Genomic DNA, 8,756 nt, shown 5'->3' on the forward strand with positions numbered 1-8,756 from the left:
CCGTCACTTTAAGCCCTGCTTCCATCCTCACTTCTACCATGAGCCTGACTCCCTTTTATAAGGACGCTTGTGATTACACTGAGCCCACCTGGGTAATTCAAGCTAATTATCTCCATCTCAAGATACTTAACTTCTGATCATTCACAGTTCTACTAACTGATCATGACTGAGATAATCAGGCCTGTGTCTATACATGCTTTAAATTCACAGGGGACTATTGTGGAAGCTCTGAACATCAATTTGTCTGGCAGCATTAGGCCTGTGAATTTAACAGTAAAACACATCAGTGAAATACAATATTTGAATGTTACTGCTCAGTGATTTGGAATTCTTAGAAGTTCTAGGAATTCAGAGGCCTCTGAGTAAAAAATGAATCATAAGGAAGAAATCTATTTTCATGCCTTTTATTTATACTATTTTTTCCTCTTCCTTCCCTGCTATTTTCCAGGACATTCCCTTCATCCCATTTCAATGGCTCACGGCTTGTTTTTCACCATATTCCATGTCTTCTAACATGCTACCTTCACATTCCTTAACTTTCTTGGTTTCATTACTTCCACCTCTATTGCAACTACTGGCTCATTTGATCACACCTGATAACTTATTGTTTAAAACTCTGAAATTCCCCTCTGACCACAACCTCCTGTTCATACCCTCCCATTTCCTCACTCCAGTGAATCTGCTCTTTGTCTACATTGTTATTTCTAGATCCTCAATCCTGGTGAGGAAGAGGTAAACAGCATCACCAGCCAAAGGCACAGGATCTTGTTATTTAGTGTCCTGTTCATACCTGTCTTGACATGATTTTAAGTTTTTAAAGATACTAAGCTCTGCCGGCACAGTGGCTCATTCCTGTAATCCTAGCACTCTGGGAGGCCGAGGCGGGTGGATCACTAGAGATCAGGAGTTCGAAACCAACCTGAGCGAGACCCTGTCTCTACTAAAAATAGAAATTAATTGACCAACGAAAAATATATATACAAAAAAAATTAGCCAGGCATGGTGGTGCATGCTTGTAGTCCCAGCTACTTGGGAGGCTGAGACAGAAGGATCACTTACTTGAGCCCAGGAGATTGAGGTTGCTGTGAGCTAGGCTGACAGCCACGGCACTCTAGCCTGGGCAACAAAGTGAGACTCTTTCTCAAAAATAAATAAAAATAAAAAATAAAGATACTAAGTTCTTTTTTTTTTTTTTTTTTTTTGAGACAGAGTCTCACTTTGTTGTCCAGGCTAGAGTGAGCGCCGTAGGGTCAGCCTAGCTCACAGCAACCTCAAACTCCTGGGCTCAAGCGATCCTCCTGCCTCAGCTTCCCAAGAAGCTGGAGCTACAGGCATGTGCCACCATGCCCAGCTAATTTTTTTCTATATATATTAGTTGGCCAATTAATTTCTTTCTATTTTTATACTAGAGACCGGGGTCTCGCTCTTGCTCAGGCTGGTTTTGAAATCCTGACCTTGAGCAATCCGCCCGCCTTGGCCTCCCAGAGTGCTAGAATTACAGGCGTGAGCCACCATGCCCGGCAATACTAAGTTCTTTACAGTAAAAATTTTAAAGATGGATTGACATAGGATAATGCAGGGCACAATATGCTTACTTTAAAAACCCTATTTTCCACCATTGTTTAAGCTTTTCTACATTTAAATGTATTCAATGCCTACCACCTGTCCATTCTCAACTACGTCTCCTATCTTCAGTTTTAAATTTTGACTAATCTCTAGGTTTGTTGGGTTGCACCCTTGAGTAGGTCTTTTTAGAAAGGCCCCAAATGTTGTATTCCCTCCAAATTTTTGTGTTCTGTTGCCTTTCTTTTTTCCTTTAATCTTCTGCATTTATCACATTCTCAATTTGTTCCAAATTGTACAGATTTATTAAATCTATTTCTCCCAGGTACCTTCCTCCTAGAGTCCTCTAAAGTCCAACTTTACTTTGGGTTGTTTGGGTTCTAGTTTTGCTGCACAGTCATAACACTGACATTTAAATACAATACTTTCCTGAGTTAATTCTATTTCTTGAATCCCTATTTCTGCTTTTGTTTTGTTCTTTGTGTGTGAGAATTTTTTCTCTCATTGTTAGAATTTATCTTTTGATAATTTACTAGGATAGGATATATGAAAAGTACACTTTCTGAGTCCCTTCATGCCAGAAAATGTCTCCATTCTATCCTTGCTTTTGATTGATATTTGGATTTTGATTGACATTTTGGATGTTTATGAAATTGTAAATTGAAACTGATTTCCCCTTATTTATTTGAAGACTCTGTTGCATAGACTTATAGCAAAACTTTTTGCTAATGAAAAATCTGATGCTAGTCTCATTCCTTTATAACTGAGCTATGTTTTCACTAGATCCCTTTAGGATCTTCAGTTTATCCTTGATGTTCTGAAATTTCAAAATGACATGTTGAGATATAGATGTTTTTTCATCAATTTTGAGAGGCACTTGGGATACCCTTTCAATTGGAAAATTCCTTTCCTTCATCTCTGGAAAAAAAATTTTATATTCATTTTTCATGATGTCCTCTCCATTTTCTCTATTATCTCTTTCTGGAACTCAGCTTTTCTGAATATTGGGCTTCTTGTCTTGTATAAAGCCTATTTCTTTTATCTTTTCCCTCATATTTCCCATCTCCATCTTTTTGTTCTGTTTTTCTGGGAGATTTACTTAACTTTATCTTCATAACTTTATTCTGAATATTTTACTTTGGCAACCCCTATCATTAATTTCCAAGAGCCCTTTATGTTTTTCTGATTGTTTCTTTTTCATAGCTTCCTGCTGTTGTTTTATGGATGCAATATCTTCTCTTAAATCTCTGTTGATGGTAATAAGCATTATTGCTTAAAATACTCATCTGTACTCTGAATTATCTGTTTCTTTCAGGTCTATTTTTCTGTTTGTTTATCTTACTATCACTCATGTTGCAAATTTTCCTAAAATTTCTAGTGCTCCTTGGTTGCGTATTTATATTTAAGAATGACATGTTAAAAAAATAAACATTTGGGAACACTATCTGAAGGATCAGGGCCTATTGCCAGGAAAACTGCTCTCTGAGGTGGGTTGGTTCTTTTGTTGCAGGATGTACAAATGTCAGAATGCCAAGAGTTTTGCTATAGGGCCATTGGATTTCTCCAAAAAACAACCTGAAACTCCCTTTTCTAGGGAGAAGTCCAGCTGCCCGAAATTCTGTGCATAGGGGGTTGAGGTTTGACTTTCAATTAATGCCTATCTTCCTTCTTTAAACCAGGTATATGTGGGTCCCAAGACTCTCTGAGGCCTTTGACCACATTCACAAGTATTTCAGGCTGTGGCTTCCTCTGCCCTGCTTCATTGTCCCTTCACCTCCTCCTCACCTCACCTCACCCCATAACTCTTCATTTTCTAGACATTTATTAATGTTGTGCATACTGATGGCCTATCTTAATGTCTCGTAGTGAGTTTATTCCCTTTATATTCTTTCATTGTCAATTAAGTGGGGTTCCAGGAGGGAGAAGGGATATATTTATGTGGTCAGCACCCACATGGAATGGGACTTTCCATTTTTTTCCTTCATCCTTTGCATTCTGGCTCTACTGAAGAAATTCTACTTACAGTTCTTTCTTGAAAATATTTCAAATAGATTGTATTTTTCACTCCCTCCTTCCTCATAAATCATGTTTGCCTTGCACTCTAACTAATGTTGAACTTACTGCCCAGAGAAAAGGGTCAGTAGAACTTTCAACAAAGCAGTCCACAAGAAAGGGGGGAGATGATAGAGATGAAGTTCTCACAAAACACAAAATGGAAGTAGAGCATTCTTGGCAGGGAGGGAAAAACACCCTAAGAAAACAGAGTATGACCCAGGCTAAAGTATGAGACGGTTGTGCTAAAAGGCTACTTGAAGCCAGGCACAGTACCGTGCACCTGTAGTCCCAGCTACTAGGGATGCTGAAGTGGGAGGATCACTTGACTCAGGAGTGTGAGGCCAACCTGGGCAACATAGCAAGACCTCATCTCTTAAAAAAAAAAAAAAAAAAAAGCCTAGTGAAATCCTCAATAGCTGTTGAAGACAAAGGAATATTTTGATTCATTTTCCATTTGGGACTCTTGGAGATCATCTTTGCAGGGGACCTCTGCATCAGTGGAGTAGCCACAACACAAGTAAAATAGTGGTGTGGCTCACTTAGGGCTTTCGATATCACTCCTGGCTCCTGTGTTGTGTGGAAGGGAAGCAGGTGTTTCCACAGTACACACCTATAATGAGAGCTGTGAGTACATTTTTATAGAGTCTGCAAAAAATATGTATAGATATAGTCTGATAAATATAGGTAGAAAAGTGCTTTTTCCTACTTTCACACACCACTTAACACAATACTTTTTTTTTTTTTTTTTTTTGAGACAGGGTCTCACTCTGTTGCCCAGACTAGAGTGCAGTGGCATCATCATAGTTCACTACTATCTCAAACTCCTGAGGTCAAGCAATCCTCCTGTCTCAGCTACCCAAGTAGCTGGAACTACAAGTGTAAGCTACAATGCCCACCTATTTTTAAAAAAAATTTTATAGAGATGAGGTCTCGCTGCGAAACTTCTGGCCTTAAGAGATCCTCCTGCCTTGGCCCCCCTAAAGTGCTAGGATTACAGGTATGAGCCATTGCACCTGACCAACACAATACTTCTGACACCTGAAGTGTGGGAGTATTTCCCCAGGCACCAAGTAATCAGTTCAACAGCAGACACAAGCTAAGTGTCCTCTAATTCAATTCAATTCTGACACCATCCATTGGGTGGGATCCCACAGGTTGAGGGCTCGGTCCCATAAGAATTACACCCCGCACCCCACCTTCAGATGCCATTTGGAAGCCCCAGGTCGTGACCTGTGTTTCTGACTGACCAGCTGTAAATCAGGATACCCACAACTTCCTCCTTGGGTTTGATAAACTTCCTAGAGCAGCATATAGAACTCGGGGAAACACTTTACTTACATTTACCAGTTTATTAATAAAGGATAATAAAGGATACAGACATGGTATCAGGTCAAGTATGGGAGAAGGGGTGTGCACCACCCTCCAGAAGCCTCTGTGTGTTCAGCTATCTGGAAACCCTCCCACCCCAGTCCTTGTGGGTTTCTGTGAAAGCTTCATTACAGAGCCAGGATTGATAACATCATTGTTTATTGGTGATCAACTTAAAACTTCGGCTCCTTTCCCCTCCCAGGAGCTTGGGAGGTGGGGTCAGCCCCACCTTTCCACACATGCCTTGGTCTTTGGTGCCCCACTATGCTGAAGCTATCTAGAGGCCTCTGGCCACCAGTCATCTCATTAGCATACAAAAGGCATTCTTCTGGAGATTCCAAGGGTTTTAGGAGCTGTAACAGATAGGAAGATCAAATACTTATTTCGCAATATCACAACACTAAGTAAAAATTGATAATTACAAAGAATAGTTAAAAATAAAGTTGAAGGTGGCTGAAGATAAAGCCCAATTTTGGAAAGAAGTTAAAAGTTTCTGGGGCCGGAGAAGCCAATATACAGAAAGACCCAGAAGGATTAGACAGCTGAAGTCAAAGACCAGTGTTGCCAAGAATAAAAAACTCATTTTGGCTACCTGTCAGAGTTTTGTAACTGAGTCCAAACTTGTACCACTTGCTGTAAGACAGCCAATAAGTTGAGAGACAAGGTGTTGGGGCAAGGAAAGTAACTTTTATTTCGAGAGCCAGCAAACCAACAAGATGGCAGAATGTTCTAAAGCAGTAATCTCCAATTTTTTTGGCACCAGGGACCAGTTTCATGGAAGACAATTTTTCCATGGATGGGGAAAGAGAGAAAGGGGAATGGGTTGGGGGTGATTCTAGCACATTACATTTATTGTGGAGTCAAACCTCTCTGCTAATGATAATCTGTGTTTGCAGCAGCCCGCAGTGCTAGCATCACTGCCTCAGCTCCACCTCAGAGCATTCATTAGGCATTAGATTCTCATAAGTAGCACACAACGTACATCCCTCACATGTGCAGTTTACAGTAGGGTTTGCACTCCTATGAGACTCTGATGGTGCCACTGATCTGACAAGAGGGAGAGCTTATGCAATGATGGCAGTGATGGGGAACAGCTGTAAACATAGATGAAACTGATTGCTTGCTGCCGCTCACCTACAGAGAGTAGCATGATGGTTATCAGCAGCTAGGAAGGGTATCGGGAAGGGGGAGATAAAGTGAAGATGGTAAATGGGTGCAATTATATACTTTGATAGAATGAACAATATTTGATAGCACAACAGTGACTATAATCAACAATAAGTTAGGGTATACTTTAAAATAACTAAAAGAGTGGAATTGGAATGTTCTTAACACAAATATCAAATGCCCAAGGTGATAGATACACCAATTACCCTTTAATTTCCATTGTATGTCTGTATCAAAATATCACTTGTGCCCTATAAAGATCCACAACTATTATGTACCCAAAATAATTAAAAATAAAAACTTAAAAAAACCAAAACATAATTAAAAAAAACCCCAATTGTTTTTTAAAGAAAGAAAATCACCAATGTGCCTATTATCCTACAAAGGTTAACTGTTTTGATTTTTGCATATTTCCTTCTGCCTATATGGCACAAAACTTTAGGGCTGAAAGACACTTTAGAAATCAAATGGTTCACTTTCTTTATTTTCAGATGGGAAAACAAAAATCTGGAGAGCTATGAGGTTAACCTAGGATCACACCTTATTACCTCCTCTAAAATAAATTTTAATGCTAAATTAATAAAATAATAGTTAAGACACGAATAACTCCCTATTTGCTGATTTTTTTTTTTTTTTTTTTTTTGAGACAGAGTCTCACTTTGTTGCCCAGGCTAGAGTGAGTGCCGTGGCATCAGCCTAGCTCACAGCAACCTCAAACTCCTGGGCTCAAGCAATCCTACTGCCTCAGCCTCCCGAGTAGCTGGGACTACAGGCATGTGCCACCATGCCCGGCTAATTTTTTACATATATAAATCAGTTGGCCAATTAATTTCTTTCTATTTTATAGTAGAGACGGGTCTTGCTCAGGCTGGTTTTGAACTCCTGACCTTGAGCAATCTGCCCGCCTCAGCCTCCCAGAGAGCTAGGATTACAGGCGTGAGCCACAGCGCCCGGCTCCTATTTGCTGATTTTATCCACTGAGAACGCAACTGCAAAGGAAAAACAAATCTCTGTCATGTAATACGATATTAGCATTATCAAAGGCAATCTCTGGAGAATTATAACTGCAAAATCTAAATTCCTTTATAAAAATTCCCAGAAGTCCAGGAATTTCCAGAAAACAAGTATAAATTCAAAGCCTCTGGATTTAAGGATTTGGCTTCAAAGTTCACATATTTGCTGTGCATTGCTATTGTTGATGCAGCCTGCAGATTGTTGATTCTGAAAGATACCCTCCTTGATAAAAAGGCAAATTATATGTATTAAAGAAAGCACCTAACTGAGGCTTTCTCTCAGCTGTAATTCAAAGAATTGAAACAGCATTGAAAATAGGAGTACTTTGTAGGGAACATGGATGGCTTTCAAAACAAGTATGTTAGAAACAATCTGGACTCACATTAGTGGGATTCTTAATATGCTGTAGCAGAAAATGGCCCAAAATGGAAACTGAAAACTCCAGTTCTGATGCTAGTCTGCCACTAACCAGGAATGAAATCTGAGGCAAAACACTTAACTTTTCTAGTTTTTTCTTTCCATGTTGATAAAATGGGGTTAGCCCAGGGTGATCTTAAAATTCTTTTTCAATTATAAAATTCTATGATTCTTTCCTCTGTGTATGTGAAAGGTATCTTATATTTCAGTCTCTAGGAAAGCCCCAGGTATGAAGAAATGGCTTTAACAAGGTGGTAATATCTTTTTGTTCTCTTATGAAGTGAACTCTGGATGGAAACCTGGCACTTCTTTGGCTTCCCCTTCTCTCCTTTGTCTCCCACCTTCTTACTCTATCTGCGACAAAACTCAACTGTCTTGTCACTTCTGTCTCATCACTCTTTCTTCTTCACTCACACTACCAACACTTTAGTACTCCTCATTTCTGAACCACAGGAACAAGTAACTACTTTTCTAATGTTCTTCTTGGAGTACAATCTGCTTCCTTTGAACTCCATTCTGTTTATCATTAAGGTTCACATACCCAAGGGAATAATCTTTGATTTCTTGATTACTTTCACATATTCAATCCGTCAGCAAATCCTATTGGCTCTCTCTTTAAAATATGTCCAAAATACCACCACTTATCATCTTCATTGCTATTACCTGGGTCCAAGCCAGCAATAGCTTGATTCACCAGCTTTGGTCCTTATCCCCATATAGTGTACTCTCATCACAGCATCCAAAGCAATTCTATCAAATCAAGTTAGATTATATCACCCCTCTACTCAAAGTAACTTTCTTTATAAGGACCTACAAAGCCCTGTGTGTCCTAACCAATGTCACTTCTCTAACTTCATTGTCCATTAGTCTCTCCCCATCCTAAGAGTATATAAATCTTTTACTCTTCTCCCAATATGCCAGGAATATGGTTGCTTCCAGTGATTTTTGTGCTTGCTATTCCTTTTGCCTGCAATACTCTTTCACCAAACAGCTGCATGGCCAATTTCCTCAATTTACCAGTTAACTTCAATGTTATCTTCTCATGTTTGGCTTATTTTTCTTCTTTTTTGTCTCTCTTTTCCATGACAGTAGGGATTTTCCTTTTGTTTATTGTTATATCACAAGCAAATAGAACAGAGTCTAACGGGTGCTCAATTATTATTTATTGGTTA

The sequence above is a fragment of the Microcebus murinus genome, chromosome 6, assembly GCF_040939455.1.
Source record: "Microcebus murinus isolate Inina chromosome 6, M.murinus_Inina_mat1.0, whole genome shotgun sequence".
Classification (NCBI taxonomy): Eukaryota; Metazoa; Chordata; class Mammalia; order Primates; family Cheirogaleidae; genus Microcebus; species Microcebus murinus.